The following is a 26,414-nucleotide window of genomic DNA, read 5'->3' as shown; positions in this document are numbered from 1 at the left end:
AAAGGACCCATTTATCCCGACTCTCTGCTTTCTGTTCGCCAGCCAATTCTCGATCCATGCTAATACATTTCCTCTGACTCCATGAAACTTTATCTTCTGCAGTAACCTTTTGTGTGGCACTTTATCGAATGCCTTTTGGAAATCTAAATACACCACATCCATCGGTGCACCTCTATCCACCTTGCTCGTTATATCCTCAAAGAATTCCAGTAAATTAGTTAAACATGATTTCCCATTCATGAATCCATGTTGCGTCTGCTTGATTGCACTATTCCTATCTAGATGTCCCGCTATTTCTTCCTTAATGATAGCTTCAAGCATTTTCCCCATTACAGATGTTAAACTAACCGGCCTATAGTTACCTGCCTTTTGTCTGCCCCCTTTTTTAAACAGAGACGTTACATTAGCTGCTTTCCAATCCACTGGTACCTCCCCAGAGTCCAGAGAATTTTGGTAGATTATAACGAATGCATCTGCTATAACTTCCGCCATCTCTTTTAATACCCTGGGATCCATTTCATCAGGACCAGGGGACTTGTCTACCTTGAGTCCCATTACCCTGTCTAGCACTACCCACCTAGTGATAGTGATTATCTCAAGGTCCTCCCTTCCCACATTCCCGTGACCAGCAATTTTTGGCATGGTTTTTGTGTCTTCCACTGTGAAGAACGAAGCAAAATAATTGTTTAAGGTCTCAGCCATTTCCACATTTCCCATTATTAAATCCCCCTTCTCATCTTCTAAGGGACCAACATTTACTTAGGTCACTCTTTTCCGTTTTTTATATCGGTAAAAGCTTTTACTATCTGTTTTTATGTTTTGCGCAATTTACTTTCGTAATCTATCTTTCCTTTCTTTATTGCTTTCTTGGTCATTCTTTGCTGTCGTTTAAAATTTTCCCAATCTTCTAGTTTCCCACTAACCTTGGCCACCTTATACGCATTGGTTTTTAATTTGATATTCTCCTTTATTTCCTTGGTTATCCACGGCTGGTTATCCCTTCTCTTACCGCCCTTCTTTTTCACAAAGCCAGGACAGGATCCAGTTTGTCCATCAAACACTGCGTCCTCTCACCAAGATCGACAGCATCAACCTGGACTCAGTCACATGGCCCCGGGACAAGGTCGAAAACTTCCGTCTTCTCCTGGATGGGCAGATCGGGAAGCTGGAAGAATGTGCCAGGAAACCGGGCTCAGACTCCAGGCCGAGCAGAAACGCCTCAATTCGCAAATACTTTAAAAAGCTGAGAAAGTTTCTCAAACAGAAAGTGGGACCATTGATACTTGACTGTGAATATTAACATGCAGCTCATTTCACCGCATTTAAATCCGTTCATCCTCTAATCGATTTTCCTCAATATTTCTCTTTTGCAGAGATTCAGTAACTGCGCCTGGGAAATAATCCGGGCTGAGACCAGGGCCTGTTTGCAACAGATTCTTTTCATCACGGCAAAAATCAGAAGAGAAATTCAAGATTTTCCATCGACGTGTTTAACAGAGCATGGCAACCATAATTATTTATCGTAAAATTATTCAATTTTATTAAATTGTTACATTCCAAAGACATGTTTAGTACAGACAGGGAATGATGAATATTTATTTAAATTATCTTCTATTTATAAAAGAATCATATTTTTACAGACATTATATTGTATTGCAGCTAAGTGACTGATGGAGAACAAGTAATATCTTGATATTGTTCCATATATAATTATTTATTTTAATTTATTTTTATTTATTACCGTGATATTTTCCTGTGATGTAATGTTAAGATTTCATTGGAGCGAGTCTGAGGAAAATGCTGTATCTGTCCCGTTCTTTATGGACTGGCAGCAGCTACAATGAAAAGTTTCATCTCAGGTTTGCTCTGTTGGGCACCTTATTCCACTCGCTGGTTTTCCAGTGTCAGCTCTCTGCACTGGCCCACGCGGCTCACACTACTGTTCCTCCTCATCCCACCTGAATTGAGTCAGTTTTATTGTTGTGATATCTTCATACAATAAAATGTTACCGTTTTTACACAATGTGTCAAGTCAAATAAATAACAGATATGCATTTCTTGAAATGGAACAGAAAATGTTATTTTTAATGAAAATGTTTACATTGTTTTTTTAGATAAATATACATCAATAATTTCTGCCTCTCATGCTTTATGAGAAGCTATTTATTTATCGTGCCGGTAAATGCACTTGGTTTGCCATTTTTAATTATAAATACTTTTTGATTCGCTCGCACACGCAAATGCTCAAGCTCACAATCCACTGATTCCATCATCCAGCAGTATTAGTTTGTCCCTTCTGTACCTCAATATCTCTGATTGCCACTTCGAGCAGGATAAAGAGTGTCAGAGATTGGAGATTTGACTGCCCTTCTCATGGTTATCAGAGACATCCTTTGTCACAGAGACATCCTGTCTGTCTTTGTCCTCCTTAACCTCTCTAGTGTGTGCCACATGATCTATCATTCCATCGTTTCCCACCATTTCTCCTGTGAGATTCACTTCTGTGGCACTGTCCTTGCTTGGCCCTGCCTCTACATCACCAATCCACTTCCTAAAATGGCTTCTCCCTCAGGCCCAGTTCATTCACTTTGGGTATCCCTTAAGAAACTTGCTCTTTCTTTCATCTACATGCTTCCCTTTGATAACTTCATTCTTTCACATAGGGTCAACTTCCTTATGTGTTGTTGTTGACTTTTAGCTTTGTCCCTCCACCGTCACCCTTAATTCATGGACCACCACTGTACCATCTGACTGTAATTCATAGGTGAGCCAGAATTGTTCCCAACTCAGGACCAGCAAAGCCAAAGCCACCCTATTTAAATCACCCAAAAACTCAATACCGAGCCCCAATTTCATCCCCCTCCTTGGCAGCTCAGTCAGGCTGAATCCAAACCTGTGCCTCATCTGGGATCAACTGGATGCTGAGTTGAACTTCAAGGCCAAAATATTATCCAGCACCAAGAGTGCCTTGATCATTGCAGCATAATTTCCCTCTACTCTTAGCGCTCTCACATTGTCAACAAAACCTTCATCTACTCTTTCCTCAGCTCCAGGCCTGAATTGTCCAAGGATCTTTTTGTCAGCCCTATAAACTTCAGTCATCATAAACTCTGATTTGTCCAAAACGTGTCTTCCTGCAGCATGTCTTACACTATGTCACATCTCCCTATTACCCACTTCCTCACCAATCTCCATTGGTTCCTCACCTCCCAATGCATTGAATTCAAAGTCCCTGGCCAAGTCTACAAATCTCTCCATGTCTGTACCCCTCTCGACATCTGCAATCTCCTGCAACTCTATGTAGCAACATACCCGCTGCTCTTGTGACTAATCACCTTTGCAGTTCACTTTCCCTCTGCTCCACTCTCAGTGGCATGGTTTACAGTGCCTTGGGCCCAAACTCTGGAACTGTATGCCGAAAGCCTAATCTCCCAAGCTTGAAAAGCCTCCTCAAAACTCATCCTTCCCACCTTGTCTTTAGCCATCTCTACTGTTGTCCTGCTGTTTGGAGTCTATTTCTAACCTCTGTGAAACATTGTGGATGATTTACTGTGCTGAAGATACCACATAACGGTGTTGCTGTTCAGAGTAGAACATTGTATTCACAATATACTGAGATGTAAATAAAAAAAATCAGAGGCAAAACAAAGCTAATTGATGAACAAAGTTCATCTTGACAGCAAAACTCCCGATTAATTCTCCCATTCTTCAGCATAGTGGCACCGTAGGAAATTACAATGTTCCTGAAACTATCCCAAGAGATCGCTTACTCAGCAGAGACCATTTCCAAACAAAGCAGTGCATTTGCCCACTCAGCCACCAATGGGAAGCTTACTCTTTATAAGAACATAAGAACATAAGAATTAGGAACAGGAGTAGGCCATACGGCCGCTCGAGCCTGCTCCGCCATTCATTAAGATCACAGCTGATCTGATCATGGACGCAGCTCCACTGCCCCGCCTGCTCCTCATAACCACTTATCCCCTTATTGTTAAGATATTAGTATGAGCAGAGTCAGCAACAGCAGATGAGAGTATACTGCTTGATGACAGGGCAAACTGGGGGACATGCGCACTGAGTATTGGGCAGTCTTTGTGTGCCTCCAATCAGCCCTTAGAGAGAACTTGTCTGCGAGGCGCATATTATTGACCCAGACACCAGTTTAGATCACAATATTTCACATTACCACAGCAGACAAAGAACCTGCACCTTTGGTACAATAAATTTCACAATTTAGCATGTTGTTTGAATGTTAGTCTGCTTTGTATCCACACCAAGCAAGCAAATAATTAAAAGTTAATCCACAAGTAAGAAAAGCATTGAAAAAGGCGAAAGAAATGTTACCCCCACACCAACGCCGCCCCCCCACCACCCCCCATCACTAGCAAAATTACATATATAATCCGAAGGCTGGAAAATTGGCTAGGGTCAGAGCACAGAAAAGCTAGGCCTCATTGTCCAAAATGACACAAGTTCACCAGAGGCTGGGACAAGGCATTGGAGACTGTGCTTTCCTGTGCAATAATACCCAGCATCAGCTGCTCCTTTAAGGAGAAAGAGGTTATGAGAACAAATGAGAGTAAAAATCCATGAGAACAAAAGGAGAATTTTGTTTACACAGCGAGTTGTCATGATCTGGAATTCACCATCTGATATGGTGGTATATGCAGATTCAGCAGTAACTTTCAAAAGGGAATTGGATACATACTTGAAAAGGAAAGATTAGCAAGGCAATGCAGACAGAGCAGTAACGTGGGATTCATTGTGTAGCTCTTTCAAAGAGTCAGCACCGGTACAGTGGCCGAATGGCATTTTTGGGCTGTAAGATTTACATGCTTTCAATGATGTTGACATATACCTTTGTGGTTCCCATTCTACCCTCTCATTTTCAATGTTATTTTCCCCCCTCCTTTAAGTTCGTCTTGCTCAAACTATGCAGCACTGAATGTAGCACTGAATGCAAGAGTGAACCTTAGTCAATGGCTGGAATTTTTTGGAAGTAGGCGGGTCAGGGGCGGTTGGGCCTACGACTTGGATGGTAACGAAGCAGGCCATTTGTCCCACAGGCCCTGCCGACTTGAACAGCAGGGCTGGATTTGCATGTGAGCACTTGATTTCCCGCCCACAGCCAGCCAGATTGAGAATCTGGCTGGCTGCGTGTGGGTAGGCCTGCAAATGCAGAGAGGGAGGGATGGTCAGTCTGGGGAAGATTGGCTGGTGTGTCGGTCGGGGAATGCCGGGGCTCGGTCGGGAAATGGGGGTGGTCGGCCATGGATTGGGGAATCAAAGGGGTGGGGGGGTTGGGGGGTGGGGGGGTTGCTCGGTGGGGGATCAAGCGGTTCCGGCCGAGGATCGTGGGAGGGTTCGGTTGGGTGGGAGGTCGGCTGGGGATCGAGGAACGGTGTGGGGCTTGGTCGAGGATTGGCAGTGGAGGACTTACAGGTGCGAATGTCCTCGAATACATCATCATAATGGCCATTGTCCACATGGCCGAGATGGCAGGCTATTCCATTTTTTGGGACATCAGTCAAGTCCAGTCCTGTCCTGATGAAAATTCCACAGACGTGCCCTTCTCAGTAGGCATTTCTGGATAACGATGCATGCGCAAACATATGAATGGGTTGTACTGCCAATTAAAGGGCCCATGCACCAAGAAAATGACATGGAACATTGGCTGTGACGAAGGGTCATAGTGCTGTCCTGCGTCAGCTAACACCAATTCAATTCAAATCTTCCTGCTCCCAATAATTAAAATATTTCAAAACAAATAACTAGCAAGTCATTAAAAAAAATTTGCAGGAAGATTGATGACATGTACTCAACTATCATTGTAACCCATGTGTAAGCTGACCTAAGTTGTACACCTTGAGAACATTGGCCACAAGGGGCGAACTTGTGGGAGACACTCCAAACCTGGACTTTCAGGTTTAAAAGGGGAAGCTCCACGCAACTTCATCACTTGAGGTCTTGGTAATAAAGGAAACTGGTCACAGAGTGACCTTCCCTCAAGTATGGGCCTCGTGTGCATTTATACTGTATAGTAAGGACATATCAATTCACAATAATGTTGTTCAACTGAAACTCAGTAAATGGGTTTGCTACAAAAAAAAAGATAATTTTCAATATGTAGCTTTGAACTACAAGTCCAGCTCTGCTGCCCATGAACTGCTGAGGCCTGCTTAGATGCTGTGAGTACTATGTCACTGGACAAGCTGAGACAAGCTGCTGATCTCTGCACGTTGAGGGATTGGGTGTACAGTGCTCCTCTCCTTATCACGCAGTGCTGGGACAGTGCACCTCCCTGGGACACAGAGCAATTCCGGTTAATACAATTTGCCACATAAAAAAAATCCTGAAGATGGGAGAGATCAAGATCAGTTCAAACTCACCATTTCATTCAGTTTGTTCAGAGTGTGTGTGTTGAGAACTTGCTGTAACTGCAGCCTCTCACAGCCCAGACTCAGGGTCCTCGGCAACACGACCACCGCAATCCAACATCTCTAAATACGTGACCTGGCCATGTTCAACCAAGTCATGGTAAAGCAGAGAGATAAAACTAGTGATTAACATCCAACAGAAATACACTTTAATGTTGGTTAGTAAACAAAAACAAGTGAAAAGCAACTATATAAATGGAAAAATGCTTTTACCAGCTTTTAATATCTACTTATGGTAGGAATATTTAATGCAGCCTCCATTTATTGAAGTAAACCACAGCAATACTAGGGAATTATTTAGAGCCAGTATTACCATTATTGAGGGTCTTCATAAGCAGACTTATTATATAGAATTGTACAGCACAGAACAGGCTTTTTGGCCCAACACGTCTAGGCCAGTTGGTATTTGTGGTCCACACGAGAATGCTCCCACTCTATTTACTTCATCTCATCCTAGCAACATATCCTTCTGTTCCTTTCTCCCTCATGTACTTATCTAGCTTCCCCTTAAATATATCTATGCTATTCACCTGAACCACCCCATGCAGTTGTGAGTTGCACAAATTCACTACTCTCTGAGTAAAGATGTTTCCCCTCAATGCTATTTACTTCATCAGTGACTATCTGATATTTATGGCCCATTGTTTTGGAATCCCCCAAAAGTGGAAACATCTTAGCGCTTGCTGATATCATGCTGGGCCAACTTTATACAATTTGTTTAATTAGTTATACATGACATGCTCACAGTCCATAGAGGTCATTTGGCTCTGAGGCTGCAATGATTTTAGATTTTTTTTGTTGGCCTTTCCAAAGGCTGTAAGGGGCAAAAGGAGTGATTGGCAAAACGTAAAGGAAAGCAAAATATAATTGGGGCCAGAAAACTGAGGCTGTGACAAAGTAATGAGAAGGTGCAGTCTCTGAACAATTTTTGATCTCAGTTTCCTCGATCATAGATCTGATTTTAATGTTTATGCTTCAATGCCAATGATACTGTGCCCATCAAACTACTGAAGCTTATAACCAATGGTAGCATGTAAATTTAATTTTTCAGTTGTTCTGGATATTTCTGAGAGGGATCCAAAAAGTGTACCTTTCCCTTCTAAAATCTGGGTTTGAATCGATCCTTGCCCAGACTAAAACCAGAGCCATTGTCTCCTTCCAGTGGTCATTAGTGTTCTAGACGGAGAGCGCAAAAATTGTTGAAGAGGAGTGAAAGTATTTTGCAAAGTACCAACATAAATCTCCTTGTGGGTGTATCAAGAAGATAGACCCACAAGGATTCCTTCTTGTTTAAAGAGCACCTGAAATACTGCGTGCAGTTTTGGTTTCCATATTTACGAAAGGATATACTTGCTTTGGAGTTCAGAGAAGGTTCATTAGGTTGAATCTGGGGATGAAGGGGTTGACTTATGAGCAAATGTGGAGTAGGTTGGGCCTCTACTCATTGGAATTCAGAAGAATGAGAGGTGATATTATCGAAATGTATAAGATTCTGAGGGGGCTTGACAAGGTGGATGCAGAGAGGATGTTTCCACTGATGGGAGAGACTAGAACTAGAGGGTATGACCTTAGAATAAGGGGCCACCCATTTAAAACAGCAATGAGGAGGAATCTCTTCTCTCAGAGTGTTGTGAATCTGTGGAATTCGCGGCCTCAGAGAGCTGTGGAAGCAGGGACATTGAATAAATTTAAGACAGAAATAGACAGTTTCTGAAACAATAAGGGATTCAGGGGTTATGGGGAGCGGGCGGGGGAGTGGAGGTGATTCCATGGTCTGATCAGCCATGATCTTATTGAATGGTGGAGCAGGCTTGAGGGGCCATATGGCCTAATCCTATTCCAATTTCTTATGTTCTTATGTTCTTAAAGGAAACAAATTACAAAACGAAAGAACAGAAAAATATCCTGAATTTAATTCGGCAAACTTCAGGTTCATCCTATGGATGCAACCCTGACCCTAATTAGCTCACTTTGGTGATTCATTCAACAGTAAATCACTGACCACGTGCAACTGTTTGTGGTCATTCTGAAAGTTTCCTGCCAAGGTAAACACCTTGGACACCCTGCTCAGAGTTGTATAGGTGCATCCTGCTATATTGATGTCTTCCAGGTTCGCTTCATTCCTACAGGGAAATGCCTGGCCTGCATTTGATGCTTATCCACAGCGATCCTGCTGGAATAGGGAAGTACCCAGAGAGGGTGATCATGTCCTACAATTTAATGTTGCTCTGTAAGAGGCTATTCGAGGTAGCAGCGTGTGGCAGCATACGACTGCAGGGAGCAGCGTGTGCTGCTGCAGGAGGGCAACTGCTACAAAGCCAAGTTATTGATTGCAGTGTGGGCAGGCACCGCAAGAGTGATGAAGGAGAACATAAGAACATAAGAACATAAGAATTAGGAACAGGAGTAGGCCATCTAACCCCTCGAGCCTGCTCCGCCATTCAACAAGATCATGGCTGATCTGGTAGTGGACTCAGCTCCACTTACCCGCCCGCTCCCCGTAACCCTTAATTCCCTTATTGGTTAAAAATCTATCTATTTGTGACTTGAATACATTCAATGAGCTAGCCTCAACTGCTTCCTTGGGCAGAGAATTCCACAGATTCACAACCCTCTGGGAGAAGAAATTCCTTCTCAACTCGGTTTTAAATTGGCTCCACCGTATTTTGAGGCTGTGCCCCCTAGTTCTAGTCTCCCCCACCAGTGGAAACAACCTTTCTGCCTCTATCTTGTCTATCCCTTTCATTATTTTAAATTTTTCGATAAGATCACCCCTCATACTTCTGAACTCCAATGAGTAAAGACCCAGTCTACTCAATCTATCATCATAAGGTAACCCCCTCATCTCCGGAATCAGCCTAGTGAATCGTCTCTGTACCGCCTCCAAAGCTAGTATATCCTTCCTTAAGTAAGATGACCAAAACTGCACGCAGTACTCCAGGTGCGGCCTCACCAATACCCTGTACAGTTGCAGCAGGACCTCCCTGCTTTTGTACTCCATCCCTCTCGCAATGAAGGCCAACATTCCATTCGCCTTCCTGATTACCTGCTGCACCTGCAAACTAACTTTTTGGGATTCATGCACAAGGACCCCCAGGTCCCTCTGCACCGCAGCATGTTGTAATTTCTCCCCATTCAAACAATATTCCCTTTTACTGTTTTTTTTCCCAAGGTGGATGACCTCACATTTTCTGACATTGTATTCCATCTGCCAAACCTTAGCCCATTCGCTTAACCTATCTAAATCTCTTTGCAGCCTTTCTGTGTCCTCTACACAACCCGCTTTCCTACTAATCTTTGTGTCATCTGCAAATTTTGTTACACTACACTCTGTCCCATCTTCCAGGTCATCTATGTATAGTGTAAACAGTTGTGGTCCCAGCACCAATCCCTGTGGCACACCACTAACCACCGATTTCCAACCTGAAAAGGACCCATTTATCCCGACTCTCTGCTTTCTGTTAGCCAGCCAATTCTCTATCCATGCTAATACATTTCCTCTGACTCCGCGTACCTTTATCTTTTGCAGTAACCTTTTGTGTGGCACCTTATCGAATGCCTTTTGGAAATCTAAATACAACACATCCATCGGTACACCGCTATCCACCATGCTCATTATATCCTCAAAGAATTCCAGTAAATTAGTTAAACATGATTTCCCCTTCATGAATCCATGCTGCATCTGTTTGATTGCACTATTCCTATCTAGATGTCCCGCTATTTCTTCCTTAATGATAGTTTCAAGAATTTTCCCCATTACAGATGTTAAACTAACCGGTCTATAGTTACCTGCCTTTTGGCAAGAGTCTGCAGAGGGAAGTGACCGAGGTCCAGGAGAGCTGTGAATCTGGGGCCCAGAAGGGCGAGGGCCCAGGTGCAGCATGGTCCAGCCCACACTGCGATATGTGTGCGCGCTCAGCCTGTCTTGGCTCATCCTTGCCACTGGATCAAGACCTAGCTCTGTCAAGCCCACATGGTGGCTGGTGTGTAACGGCCACCACACGTTTAAAAACTTCAAGCACAAGCATCTTCCAACCTTCCCGATCTGGAATATTAGGTCCTTCATTGAAACACCTGTGAACTCATCCCTTTTTGGCGTGGAAGCAAGTCTTCCTCGATTCGAGTGACTGCCTATGATGATGGTGTTATTTGTGCCACGATGGCACAATTAATTCCAAGCATCTTCAACAACTGTGTCCTCGTATCTTGAGACATCAGCAGAAGGTCACAGAACATAGAAACATAGAAACATAGAAACATAGAAATTTACGGTGCAGAAGGAGGCCATTTCAGCCCATCATGTCTGCATCAGCCGATAACGAGCCACAAGGCCCTTCGTCAGCAGCTCTAAATATTAAATACAAACCCATTATTGTGTTCCTACCACAGATGAGACTGCACAGGGAGGTTAAAGTAACAGTGACCTCAGTCTTTATTAAGACACTCCAGAGTGAGGAACAGGCCTTAGCGGCCATCTTATATACAGTGCTCCTAAGGGATGCTGGGATAACTTGGGACTGCAGGAGAAGTGCTCCCTGGTGGCGGAACATGGGAGTGCATGCTTTACAGATACATAACATCATTCCCCACCAAAGTCAAACTGAAAACTATTTACAAGTTAGGCGGTCGGGAGCCTTTCTTTCCCTGGTGGACCGCCTCGGAACAAATGTCTGTTGTGGTGTGTTGGCCGTGCCCTCGCTGGGCTATCGTGTTGTTGGCCCTGCAGGGCTGCTGGGTGAGTCTGGCCCTGCTGGGCTGTTGGGCATGATGGGTTCAATTTCCTGCTCCGGGGTGCTGTCGTTGATCCTTTGGGTGTGTGTTGTGGGCTCGAAAAAGGTGGTGTCTGCTGTGGGTTGTTCAGGGCAGTCTGTGAACTGCAGCCTCGTTTGGTCCAGGTGCTTTCTGCAAATTCGTCCATGCTCTCGTTTGCCTACAAACACCATATTCCCTTCTTTAGCTATCACTGTGCCCGCAATCCACTTGGGACCATGTCCATAGTTTAGCACTTACACAGGGTCATTCAGATCAATTTCCCGTGACACAGTGGCGCGAACATTATTTATATTTTTTTGCTGCCGCCTGCTCTCTACCTGATCATGCGGGTTGGGGTGAACCAGGGAGAGTCTGGTTTTAAGTGTCCTTTTCATGAGTAGCTCAACCAAGGGCACACCTGTAAGCAAGTGGGGTCTCGTGCGGTAGTTAAGCAGTACTCAGGACAGGTGGGTTTGGAGTGAGCCTTCTGTGACTTGGTTAAGGCTCTTTTTGATTGTTTGTACTGCCCGCTCTGCCTGCCCATTGGAGGCTGGTTTAAACGGGGCCGAGGTGACATGTTTGATCCCATTGCGCGTCATGAATTCTTTAAAATCGGCACTGGTGAAACATGGCCCATCGTCACTGACCAGTATGTCAGGCAGGCCGTGGGTGGAAAACATGGCCCTCAGGCTTTCAATGGTGGCGGTGCTTCCCTACATTATTTCGTATTCAATCCATTTTGCAAAAGCATCCACCACCACCAGGAACATTTTACCGAGAAACGGGCCCGCATAGTCGACATGGATCCTCTACCATGGTCTGGAGGGCCAGGACCACAAACATAGTGATGCCTCTCTGCGCACGTTGCTCAACTGAGCACATGCGCGGCTTTGCCGTGCACAGGACTCTACGTCAGAGTCGATACCGGGCCACCACACGAGATCTGGCTATCGCTTTCATCAATACGATGCCCGGGTGTGTGCTGTGGAAATCCAAGATGAACGTCTCCCTACCCTTTTTGGCTAGCACTACACAGTTACCCCACAACAGGCAGTCTGCCTGAATGTACAGCTCATCCTTTCGCCGCTGCAACGGCTTGATTAGCTCTTGCATTTCAAAGGGGATGCTGGCCCAGCTCCCATCCCAGTTCCAGCGGATTGTGCCCAGCCAGCTCCTTCCAAGCAGTGTGGGGCCATCGCCCAGGACAATCCAGAGTGGCAGTTCATGCACCATGTCCTCGTAGGTGATCTTGATCATGGCACTACCCAGGACAGTGATGAGCTCTTTGGTGTACATTTTCAGTTTCATGTGGATAGGGCTCAGGGCTGGTCTGAGTGACTTGTTGCACCAGTCTCTCAAACATCTTTTTACTCATGATGGATTGGCTAGTGCCAGTGTCCAGTTCCATGGCTATGGGTAATGTCCACCCAGCATTATAGGTGGACATTTTGTCGAAATTGTGTGCACCCCATGTACTTCAGCATCTGCCTCCTCTCTCTGAGACTCAAAATTGCTTTGATCCACCATGGACCGATCTTCCTCTGCCATGTGGTGGTTAACAGGTTTTTCAGAGCTTGCAGCATGTCTGCAAGCTCGTTGGATGTGCCCCATTGTTCCACAGCTCTTGCAAATATACCCTTTGAAGCAGCATGAATAGGCTGAATGGAAGCCTCCACAATGCCAACAAGGTGTCAATTGCCTTGCATTCATCCTTTGTTGCGGACTCTGAGTCACCTAAGTCACCTGAGGCCTGCTGGCAGTAGCAGACTCGTGGTTTCTGCCCTGTACATTTCTGCTCGCAAACACAGTTCCAGTTAATTTATGAACATTGCGAGCACTTGTGTGCTGAGAGATTTGTTTGGTGTTATCACTGGTGGACATAAACGCCTGTGCTATCGCAATGGCCCTACTGAGGGTTGGTGTCTGGACAGTGAAAAGTTTTCGTAGGATAGTCTCGTGGCCAATACCCAGTATAAAAAAGTCTCTGAGCATCTGCTCCAGGTAGCCATCAAACTCACATTGTCCTGCAAGTCACCTTAGATCAGTGACATAGCTCGCCACTTTCTAACCTTCAGATCGCTGGCATGTGTAGAACCGATACCTCGCCATCAGCACGCTCTCCCTCAGGTTAAGATACTCCCGAACCAGTGTACACAGCTCCTCATATGACTTATCTGTGGGTTTCACTGGAGCCAGAAGATTCTTCATGCGGCTGTAGGTCGGTGCCCCGCAGACCGTGAGGAGGACCGCTCTCCTTTTTGCAGTGCTTCCTTCTATATCCAGCTCGTTGGCTACAAAGTACTGGTCTAGCCATTTGACATAAGTTTCACAGTCCTCACCCTCCGAGAACTTCACCAGGATGCCCAGAGTTTGCTGCGTCTTTGCATTGGATTCGTATACTCGTCACCAGTTATTGTGTTCCTAACACAGACGAGACTGCATACAGGGAGGTTAAAGTAACAGTGACCTCAGACTTTATTAAGACACTCCAGAGTGAGAAACAGGGTTTAGGGGCCAGCTTATATACAGTGCTCCCAAGGGATGCCTTGGTACTTCAGCGGATGTGCTCCCTGGTGGTGGAACGTGGAAGTGCATGCTTTACAGATACACAACACCCATGAACAATGACGGAAAGGCAAAGAGCACCCAGCGCAACCAATCTGTCTCACCACAACTGCGACACTCCTTGTACTAAAAACATCTGTACTCCACCTCAACTGGAGCCACGTGATCTCCTGGGAGAGTCAAAAGCCAGATAAAAACCCACGCCAATTTAGGGAAAAAAAATCTGGGAAAATTCCTCTCTGATCCATCCAGGCAAACAAAACTAGTCCAGGAGATCACCCTGGCCGTATTCTATTCCCTGCAGTACTTACCATTATATCTGCACTGACCAACAAAGATCATCTAGTCTAATCCCAGTTACCAGCTCACTCCACACTATTCTCTCAAGTGGAAGAATGTGAAGGCAAAAAACAACACGCTCATGGACAAAGACTGCAACTATATCATAAAAGCTGACTTTTCAAAATAGAATGGCAAATGTTGAGCAATTTTCAATAGTAAAAGCTGGCAAAAACGTAATCAGAACTTGTGATAATCTTCAGTGAGATTTGTGGCCTAAAGATGAGTTGATCTTTTACATGGTAGTTTACATGGGCCAGTTAACCGGTACTGTTGCTGTATTTGAAACTCTGAACCCTTAATCTCTCCAGGACTCAATCACCAACCTACCACGCGCTCACACCCAACAGCCTGACATCGTTACCTTTACTTTTTCTGAGCCAGTGACCAGTTTGTGAAATCAGACGGTCAAGTTCACACGGGCAAGACCTATTGTAAATGTTGCTATTGGACTTTACAATGGGAAAAAGTTAGCTCAAATAGTGTGACACAAACGTAACATCAGGAAGTCAGTCTGTGCAGAAGAAAATGTGCAAGGATATAAGATTATTATTTATTGTAGATTAATGTGTTGTTACAATTACTTACTATTTCCCTTTATGTTTCCCACCAGTGTTTACCATATACTCTAATAGAATCATTGAATCATCGAATCATCGAATGATACAGCAGACAATGAGGCCGTGCGGCCCATCATGTCTGTACCGGCTCTTTGAAACAGCTATCCAATTAATCCCCTCCCCCTGCTCCTTCCCCAGAGGCCAGCAAATTCCCCCTTCAAGTGGTTCTCCTATTCCCTTTTGATCATTATTATTGACTCTGCTTCCGCCATCCTTTCAGGCAATGCATTCCAGGTCAGATCAAGAATAAATGTCTGATCATCACATCTCTGGATAAGACCATAAAAAATAGGAGCAGGAGTAGGCCATCCGGACCCCGAGCCTGCTCCACTATTCCACAAGCTCAGAGCTGATCTTCTCCCTCAACCCCACGGTCCAGCCCTATCCCCGGCGCCCTTAATTCCCTTAGTGTTCAACAATATAGGAAGATAAGGACTAGAAGCAGGAGTAGGAGAAACAGGAGCAGGAGTAATTATCTTAAATCTGTGCAGTCCGGATACTGACCCTTCTGCCACAGGAAGCAGCTTCTCCTATTTACCTAGAAAAAACTATTTTCCCTCAAGCTCCCTAATCAGTGTTTCGCCTTCGTTCTATACTTTTAAATTCATTCTTAGAACATTCTTCAGCATAGATTACAATAAGAGCCATATTTTGCAATGTTACTTTTACTCGGAGCTCCCCCTCTCACCTTTGACCCCCCAGCCTCGGATGTTCAATGAAATATGCCAAAACTAAAAGATTTGATGAACAGATTCTCACCAACCCATGATCTCTAAATTGCTGCAATCTGATTGGTCCCGGGATTCCCGCTGCTCGTGTCACTGTAATCCGGATTATAAAATACAGCCCCCAACACATGTCCACACTCCCCCAATACAGAGCCTCCCTCTACACCACCTTCGTGCCCCGGGGACCCGAATCCACACAACACGAAGTTGGAGCCCAGCGCTGGTTGGGATCTTCTCTCGAGGGTTTTCCAGGTATCTGCAGCTTTTGGATTCCTCACCTCAGACAGGAACCGCACAAACAATTGCTCTCCTGCCGCCCTTCCAAAACTCCTGCAGCTAGATTTCACTTTTGGAATGTAATGCCACCCATTAAAGCCGGCAGCATGGTAGTGCCCACTCCCAGCAGTGTCCAGCCGCACTCCCACACCACTCGGCAACACAGACAGCCGCTCCCGATCACAAGCCGCTGCATTTCCACTTCCAGACTTTCGTTCTGTGACAACAACCGTTTTCGGAGCTGAACACGGACCCGCTCGGCTTCTGATCCTTCAGATCAATGCTTTACCCTGGGTCGGTTAAGCATGGCTTTGGCGAGTATTTGGAGATGTTGCGTTGTGTTGGTCTTGTTGTCCGGGACCCCGAGTCTGGGCTGTGAGAGGCTGCAGTTACAGCAAGTTCTCAACACACACATTCTGAGCAAATTGAATGAAATGTTGAGTTTAACCTGCATCCCGAGCCGGACCCGAACCACACAGGGGCTGTTTGTTGTGAAGTCAGATATGGGGAGATAGTTTTGGGTTTTATAACTGTATCAATTTAAAATTCATTGATGCTCCAGTATTGCTGTGTCTCGGGTTGTCAGTAACAACGATTATCTTCTGTCAGAGGGCTGTCGCTCCCCTCGACAGTGTGTATGAGAGAGGCTCTCGCTGAAAACCAAACCCTTGAATCTGGTGAAACTTTCGGAGGGATTACAGGTGAGTGTTTTATTTTATTCAAACTCGAGTTTTATCGAAAGTATGAATATGTTCAATATGCGAGCTAGAACTTTAATCGGGGAATTTGATTCCAGCGTTGGCCGCCCATTGATGTGAACATGGAATGAGAACTTTTTATTCGCTCTTTGTCATTCTCTCTTTCTCATTCTCTCTAATTATCACACTCCCTTTAACTGTCTCATTCTCTCTAACTCTCTCACTCTCTCTAACTATTTCACTCACACTGACGATCTCACTCTCTAATTATTTGTTTCCATCTATCTCAATCTATCACACTCCCTCTATCTTACTCCTTGTACATTTCTCACTGCCTCAAATTATCTCACAACCTCTATTCGTTTAATGCTCTAATAATCTTAATCCCTGCAACCATCTGCTTCATACTTTCTATCTCACTCCCTCTTACAATCTCACTCCCTCTTTCTCACTCCTTCTATCTCACTCCTTCTGGCCATCTCACTCCTAATCGTTTCATGCCCTGTAACTATCTGTCTCTCGAAAATCTTCTCAAACACTTTAATCATGTCACACCTGGAGTAGGGCTTCTGCTTTGGGCGCAATTGCCGATTCATGCTCAAAGTACGGCCAAGATTGGACCCGTTTTGGCTATTGTGTCCACCCGCACCCCCTCGCCGAGTTTCCGCTTAAACTAATTGGCATATCGCTGAACACAAAATCTGCCGTGAACCAGTGCAATTGGGCAGCGTTAGAAACACAATTAAAAAATATACTTTGCTTTAAAAACTTCCTATCATATTTTATAGTAAAACAGAAGAAAATATATTTCTCACAAAAATTAACATTTTTTAATCAGTGTCTGCTCCGCCTGTGAGTGACCTGATTTTTAAGTACTGAAATTAACTTTAAAAATATATAACTATTTTATAGTTATATTGGCAACATATTGGAATAGGTAGAACCTCGGTCTCTCGCTTCCTGCACCACCTTTAAATTTGAACTGTTTATATTGCCTCTCCTTATTTTTCCTAACATAATGCATCATTTCAGGCTTCTCTGAGTTATATTTAAACTGCCTTATGTCTGCCCATTTCACCAGACTGTCTATGTCCCCCTGAAGTCAGTCACTGTTTACTACATCTCTGACATTCGGGTCATCTGCAAATTTTGAAATTATGCCCTATATATTCAAGTCCAGGTCATCAATATATATCAAAAAAGCAGTGGTCCTAATACCGACGCCTGTGGGACACCATTGTATGCTTCCCTCTAGTGTTAAGTACAACTATTCACCACTGCTCTTTGCTTTCTGTCCTTAGTCAATTTCGTATCCAAGCTGCCACTTTCCCTTTAATCCAATGGGCTTTAATTTTGCCAATCTATTATGTGGTACTTTATCAAATGCTTTTGTGAAGTCCATATGCATTGCTTTCATTAACACTTCTATTACTTCATCAAAGAACTCAAACATGATTTATCTGTATCAAATCTCTATTGGCTGCCATTTATTAAAGCATAATTTTCCAAAAGACGATGAATTTTGTCCCGGAGTATTGGCTCCAATACATATCCAACCACCAGCATTAGACTGACCGATCTCTAGTTGCCACGTTTATCTCCCCCCTTTTTCGAATAGTCGTGTTACATTTGCAATCCTCCAGCGCTCCCATATCTAAGGAGGATTGGAAGATTGTGGCGAGAGCCTCTTCTACCTCCACCCTTATTTCCCTCAGCAACCGTGAATGCATCCCATCCGGCCCGGGAGATTTTTCAAAAATTTCAGCACTGCCAAACTTTTAAGTACCTCCTCGTTATCAATCTTTTTCCTATTTAATTGCCTCCTGCCTCGTCCTTTACTGTGATATTAGCAGAATCCTCTCTTTAGTGAAGACGGATGCAAAGTACTCATCTGCTGCATCAGCCATGCCCTCTGCCTCCACAAGAATACTTTTCTCGTCCCTAATTGGACTCACCCTTCCGTTGAATACCCTATTATTATTTATATGCTTAAAATGACATTTGGTTTCCCTTTTCTGCTCCCGCTAATCTATTCTGATACATATTCTTTGCACCTCTTATTTCCAATTTCAGTTCTCCTATGTATTGTTGTATTCAGCTTGGTTCTCTATTGTATTATGAGCCTGATGTTTATCAGAAGCCTGGTTTTCTGTTTCAATTTAATCTCTGTATCGTTTGGCATCCAGGGATACCTAGCTTCAGATGACCTACTTCGCTCCCTGGTGGGATTATGTCTAGACTGTACCCGAACTATCTCCTCTTTGAAGGCCTCCCATTGTTGATTTACTGCTTTACCTGCCAATCTTAGATACCAATCCAAATGGGCCAGAACCCCTTTCAACTCACTGAAATTTGTCCTCCTCCAGTTGAGTATTTCCACTTGTGATTGTTGTTTGTCCTTTACCATAACTACTGTAAATCTAAAAGGTTCAAGGTCCCCTCTAATGATATTGTGTGTGTTTTGCACAGAGCCAGGACAGGATCCAGATTGTCCATCAAACACTGCGTCACCTCACCAAGATCTGCAGCATGAACCTGGGCTCAGTCACATGGCCCCGGGACAAGCTGGAAACCTTCCGTCTTCTTCTGGATCGGCAGCTCGGGGAGCTGGAAGAATGTCTCCGGAAACCGGGCTCAGTCTCCAGGCCGAAGAGAAACGCCTCCATTCACAAATACTTTAAGAAACGGAGAAAGTCTCTCAAACAGAAGGGGGACAATTGATAAGTGACTGTGCGATTACTGACATGTACTTCATTTAACCCCATTTAAATCTGTCCATTCTCTAATGGATTTTCCTGAATATTTCTCTATTTCAGAGATTCAGTGATTGCGCCTGGGAAATAATCCGCGCCGACACCAGGGCCCGTTTACAACAGATCCTTTTCATCACGGCAAAAGTCAGAAGAAGAAATTAAAGACTTTCCATTGACGTGTTTAATAGAGTCTGGGAACGATTATTATTTATTTTGCAATTAAGAGTTTTATAAAACTGTTACTTTGCAAAGACTGGGAATTATATTCATTTTTTAAAACGTCTATTTATAAAAAGTAATTCTATATTAACAGAAATTATATTGTTTTGCGGAAATGAAACTATTGGCAGCTAGCTGACTGATGGAGAACAAATAATATCTTGACATTGTTCCATATATAATTATTTATTTTAATTTATTTACATTTATTACTGTGATATTTTCCTGTGATGAAATGTTAAGTGTTTCATGAGGCGAGTCTGAGGAAAATGCTGTTTCTGTCCCGTCCTTTATGGACTGGCAACTGCTACAATGAAAAGTTTCATCTCAGGTTTGCTCTGTTGGGCACCTTATTCCACTCGCTGGTTTTCCAGTGTCAGCTCTCTGTACTGGACCACCCGGCTCACACTACTGCTGCTCCTCATCTCACCTGAATTGAGTCAATGTTATTGTGATCTCTTCAAACAATAAAATATTGCCGTTTTTACACAACGTGTAAAGTCAAAAGTGAGGAGGAACTGAAGATTTTTTAACGACATGTTTAATACTGATTGAAAACGATAAATTATTTTAAAGACTCCGAAATTTACAAAATATATTTAAAGCTATATAAAGTATTACCAATTTTACAATGTTGTCAGCTTGGATCAGAGGTAACACTCTGAGTCAGAAGGTTATGGGTCCATACCCCACTCCCAAATGAACTTTTTAAATTTCCATGTCGCTTTGCGAAGCTCCTTAATCCAGATGCTGAACTTCAAGGTGACAACTCTCTGCACTGGCTGTGCCCCGGCCAATACCCAGCACTGTCATTGGTTGCCATGGTACTGTTAGGCTCTCAAGGGTGGGGTTTGCAGACCAATGACCCCTAACCTCATCCCTGACCTGCACTGACCTTTACATTTCTGCTGTCCCAGTGGCCATCACTTCAACTCGTCTCATTTCTTCCTAATTTATTGATATTTATAGTCAGCTTCAGGGAGGAGGATGTGCAGCAGGACAGCCGGTTCTATTTCCGGGGCAATGGCCTGGGACATTGTGTGCATGAGAAGGACAGCCCCGAGCTGCCGGGACCCAGCCCCTTCGCAAACCCCGCTCACAGACACAAAGTCCATCCGACGCAGATTTGTGGATAGAGCCAAACGGATTGACAGGATATTCCACGTGGTCTTCCCACTCACATTCGTTATATTTAATATTTTTATTGGCTCACATATAAAATCATATGGCATCGGGATAATCATCACCATTGCATCTATTACTAAAATAATTTCTGCACACAGACACACACACACTATCAGATAGACACAGAGAGCGACATGCAGACACAGGCAAGCGCACATGCACAGACAGAGACACCCACACACAGACAGACCCACAGACACGCAGGCACAGACACACAGACACAGATACACCCATACACAAACAGACACACAGAGAAGAAGACAGACACCGAGACAGGCAGAGACATGCACACCCACACAGACAGACACACACGCATACACATACACACAGAGACGCACACACACATGCACAGACACAGCACAGAGACACACACAGACACAGACGGAGACACACACACAAACAAGGCACACACAGACACACACACACATAGACACAGACACACACACAGAAACAAAGACACACACACAAAAACACACACACACAGGCACAGACACACACACAGATACAGCGACACACAGATACACACACACACACAGACATATACAGACACAGAGACACACATATACACACACGCACACACACACAGGCACAGGTCAAGCTGGTATTGGACCGAATGATATGTGAAGTTTTCATGGAGTCCACAATGCTGAATCCATCTAACGATTGTTCAGCTCCAGCTGTGTTATGTCTACTATGGAATATTAAATTGTGTAATATGTGCTTTCTGACTGATAGAGTGTCCCCTATATCAGTACATCCCTATTATTACACAGTGTCCCCTATATCAGAACAGGCCTATTTTTATAGAGTGTCCACCAATATCAATACAGGCCAGTCAGCCTAACCTCGCTGGTGGGCAAATTGTTGGAAAAAATTCTGAGGGACAAGATAAATCTTCATTTCGAAAGAGACGGATCAATCATGGACAGTCGGCAAAGATGTATTAAGGGAAGGTCGTGTCTGACTAACTTGATTGAATTTTTTGAGAAGGTAACCAGGAGGGTCAATGAGGGTAGTGTGTTTGATGTAGTCTACATGGATACCTGGGGGTCCTTGCGCATGAAACACAAAAAGTTAGTATGCAGATAAAGCAAGTAATCTGTTTTTGTTATGTTGACACTGCTATATCAAGTACAAGCAGTAAATGGGGGGATAGGGGAGGGGCACCAAGAAATGGGAAGGGGGGGATAGGGGACAGGGTACCAGTAAAAGGGGGATAGGGAAATGCACCAGTAAATGGGGGATTGGGAGGGCACCTGTAAATGAGGGGGGATAGGGGAGGGGCACTTGTAAATGGGGGGCTGGGGAGGTGCACCTGTAAATGGGGGGGATAGGGGAGGGGAACCAGTACATGGGGGGATAGGGGAGGGGCACCAGTAAATGGGGGATTGGGAGGGGCACCAGTAAATGGGGAATTGGGAGGGGCACCTGTAAATGGGGGGGATAAGGGAGGGGTGCCAGTAAATGGGGGATTTGGGGATATGTATGTGCACTAGGTCTGTGCAGCAGAGTAGGTCTCCAGTGGTCCTGATTCAACCCTTGCCACTGGATAAAGGGTGTCAAGCCCGTGTGGTGGCTGATGTGCAACGGTGACCACACATTAAAAAAATCCACGCACAGATATCTTCCATCACCTCAATTGGAGTTCAGGACTGAAATATCGTGTCCTTCATTGAAACATCTGTGAACTCGTGTGGAAGCAAGTCATCCTCATTTGAGGGACCGCCTATGATGATAATGTCTTCATGTAATTAATTTAAAATGAAATGTTAATTTATTGATATTTATTAAGAGTTGGGAATAGACAATGTTTTTTTAAACTGTAATTTTTTTATAAAGAATATAAACATGTTGATGTAAATAAATTGTTTACAATATTACATTTTTACTGGAGTGATATTTATTTCTTATTTGTGTCTGTCAGTTTTCCACATTCATTATAAATGCTCTGGATTGCCACACCTGCTGCTTGTTACTGGGACTCTCTCTCCACTCTATTCTCCTCTCTCCACTGCCCGCTTGTTCCTCACCAGTCAAAACACTGAATCCTTTTTGAATCCCAATTTTCCATCTCCGAGACAGTACCACGGTGTTACTCTTCTGCTGCTCAACTAAGTATTCTCACTCCCGAATGAAAGGGGATTAAGCCTGATATGTTGAACAGAAAGAGAAGGAGGAAACTGGAGGCAAGAACTGGAAAGGTACATTCAGAGATACTGAATGAAGGTGGTGGGAGCATGTGGCTGGAGGATCTGACACAGAGTATAGAGGGGGAAGTCAGACAATGTGTGGACAAGGACATCAGGCAATGAGTGGAGAATGGGAATGATAGTTCCTTATGTGACAGCTTACCCTACACTTTCTGAAATTCTGTATTGTTAACATTGACTGCATTCCTTTAGCTGTAAAAGTGAGCTTCTTGAAAAATTCAGTGCACAAAGTGTTGTTACAGATTCATGCTGACTGCCCCATATGAGCGCATGTCTTTCCAACTTTTCACTAATTTCGTCCCATACCATGGACTCCATAGTTTACACAGCTGACGTAAGACAATAAAGGCATATAATTGTTTCACCACTCTTCAATCCTTTGTTTCCAAAGTTGAGTGGAAAATTATGGTTTGTTCTTTCTCTCATTGACCCTATTTCTCGCTTTCTTGGACTGCATATGATCTGGACCTGGTGAATTTTCTACATTCAGTCGCACTTTTTATCCACCTTTCTCCTTTGCTCCTTTGATACTCACTCTATCCTTGCTTTTTTATATTTATCTCAGTAGTTCAATTCCACATCCTCTCAGGTTCCATTTTCACCTTCTTCAGTAACACCTGAGGCTGAATACTGTTTAAGGATCTTTACCATTTATTCAAACTCAAGTACAATATGTCCTCATTGATCTCTCCGTGCTCCCAGCTCTTACTGACTATCCTTTTAGATTTTATTAATATATTTCCCCTGCTTTACCCACTTGATAAATAGGCATTTCTTTACATGCAAATTGGAGAGGCTTCAGAAATTCATTCTGCAGAATCACCTCAGGGCCTGGAGTGAGCCTTTGGCCCAGTATTATCAATGCCTCCTCTGGATCAGAAGGTGGAGTGTTTGAATCCTATTCCAGTCAGACTTAATGGGAAACCAAAGTTCCAGCTCTGAATTTTGGGTTGACAGCCAGTTGGATACACACATCCAGTGGATTTGCCGCACCCAATATGGGTTGTGGGAGCCCGTAAAACCCTTCTGTTTTATAGGACTAATCACCCTATCAATTGGTATAACGATGGGTTACAGCCATGGATGGAATGATCAAGTTTCCGCCTGTCAGACTGTGAATCATCTGCAAATCCATCCACTACTTCGCACTCTTCTCTCCAAGGGGAGAATGTGAAGATAGGGATATAGCAACCTCATGGCCAAAAGCTGCAATTACATCATGACAGTTGACAGATCAAAATTGAATTGCAAATGTTGACATAACAATTTGCAATGGTAAATACTGGCAAATAGCCTCACCAAAATTTGTAACAACAGGAAATTAGTTTTGTGGCCTACAATATTAGTCAATCTCCCATGATCCTTCAGGGGGAGGACAAATGGGTCTGTTTTTCTCCACTTTTGTCTGTTTGCATCCCCAACCATTTCATCTTCCTATTATTCATTCCTCTACATTCCACCCACTCACTCACATCACAATCCCTACATCTTTTCATTTAAACTATATGGTTAGTTTGTGCAAGCAGACTGTATAATTCATATAAACAAGACTCATAATGGGCCAAAATTTACAGTGGGTATGATGGTGTACTCTGAATGTATGCCATCATACCGCCTTTGAAATGGACAGCAAGCTTGGGATTTCAAGTGCATGCGCTAAATCCCGATATTCCAATCTGTCAATTTCCAACTTGACAGATCACCCACACCGAAAACTGCACCAACGTTGAAAACCTAATTGCTGGTGCAGAGATGAATTAATTGCCCTACCAATTGCCCAGCAATTAAGTCCAAAAATGTTACGGCTGGTGGAAAAATGTGCAGGGCCTGTTTCCACAGCATAAGGGGATACCTCCAAGTAATTAAAAAAAAACTTATGAGGCCGGAAATGGAAGCATTTTAGGGTTTTGTCAATGAAAAGTATATTTTTGTCCATGGAGGAAGTGGTTGCTACTTTGAGAAAATTATTGCTATTTTTGCATCTATCTGTAGCATAAGCTTAAAAATATTCCAATCTGAAAGTATCGATGGTTATCCCAGATATCTTTAGTAATGAGAGTTTTGAAAATCCTTGCTGAAGATTATAAATGAATGAGAGATCTTCTGTTTGCTGATTGGAGCACGGGTCCATGTGATCCCAGGTACACCTCCACACATGGTGCACCCCTGGGATATGTGGGCTATTACGCTGCCCTCTCGTATGCAGCATCAGTGGCAAGTTCGCGAAGGAGGTTTCTCATCAGGTAACTTCGCATTCCGTTCGGATGCTGGCAGCGTAATCCGTAGTTATGCAGCCGACACAAAATCCAGGCCATTAAATGTCAAAATATGAATTTATAATTGCCAAAAAGTAAACCGGAGTTTCTGCTTGGTTGCGATGGTTTCTTTAACGCAATTCTTCTGAAATCAGCAAAAGTAGTGCAAAAGATCATGGAATGTTAAGCGCAAATTACGGCCACGCAAATCGAGTTTCTGCTATCTTTTGCGCTAGTTATAAAGCATCGCGCTCGAAGGTGACCCCGCCCACAACACTAACCTCACCCTCGACAAATTAATCATAATTGGTGTAGTGGAGTATTTAAAATAAGCACTCAACACCAGGTCTAGGTTCGAAGATTCAAGTAGTCTTTATTTTACACCAGTGAGGAGCCTACCTGCTGGTTGTCTGTAGCCAGTCTTCTCCACTGATACAAAGTTCCAAGCAATCTTTTTTACACTTATGTCAGCCTTGTGCATGGGCTCCCTATGCTGCTTAATTGGCCCAAAGCACGCATGCACAATTGCTGATTGACTAATTCCCTTTCGTGTCACACAATCATTCGCCTATGTCTCATATCAGATGGAATTTCTCCAAGGTGTCACTTCTGACCCCTTGCCCTATTTAACTGCCCCTCTGGGCCTCCTGTGGTTCAACAATTTGGCTATTTGTAATTGTCCTTAGGTTACACAGCTTGTAAATTTGACCACTACAAAGGCCTATTTTAGCTCCAAGACCCATTCTTAACCCTTTAATTATAAAGGGCTTGAAAGCCCCACTTCAATTGAGATTTTCGGCCATTTGTACTCATTTGTTAGCCTTCGAGGAGGCTCCAAAAACAAAACTGGTTCTTTTTGGAGGCAGGGCACTAATTGCCACTTTTATAAAGCTTTTGACTATCATTTTTTTTAATTTGCTAAGAAACTGACTACTGTTCCCCAATATAACAAACACATGTTTCTGTATATTTTTCTAAAGTCATTTTCAGTCATTTTAAATTGGGATACTCACAGGGGGCGGATTGAAACTGTGATTAAAAATATTTATTTCTTGTGATAAACACATTTTCAGCTGTATTATTTAAGCTGTACCAAGTTACCACTCTTAAATATACCAAGCAATATTTTTTACGGCAATTAAAAAAAAAATTGTATTTTAAAGTGCTGCCTGCTTCATGGAAGATTTTGCATTTGACGATTTGCAAACCTGGCACAATTTTGGTGGTGGAAGGTAGGGGGGGCAAAAGTGAGGATAAACCAAACTATTTACCCTCCCCATCAAGAACCTGCAAAATGGAAATATTATCCAAATGTGTGACAAAAAGGTGACATCAGGAAGTCAAATTATGTAGAAGGAGATGTGCACAAATGTAAGA

At 43.7% G+C, this 26,414-nt stretch overlaps 1 pseudogene; it reads left to right on the top strand.

Annotated features, from left to right (window-relative positions):
- The first annotated feature begins 16,022 nt into the window (after positions 1-16,022).
- Positions 16,023-19,330, top strand: LOC139233661 (interferon alpha-F-like; annotated as a pseudogene).
- The last annotated feature ends 7,084 nt before the right edge of the window (positions 19,331-26,414 follow it).

The sequence above is a fragment of the Pristiophorus japonicus genome, chromosome 21 (assembly GCF_044704955.1).
Source record: "Pristiophorus japonicus isolate sPriJap1 chromosome 21, sPriJap1.hap1, whole genome shotgun sequence".
Taxonomy (NCBI): Eukaryota; Metazoa; Chordata; class Chondrichthyes; family Pristiophoridae; genus Pristiophorus; species Pristiophorus japonicus.
This window is presented reverse-complemented; position numbering and strand designations above follow the sequence as displayed.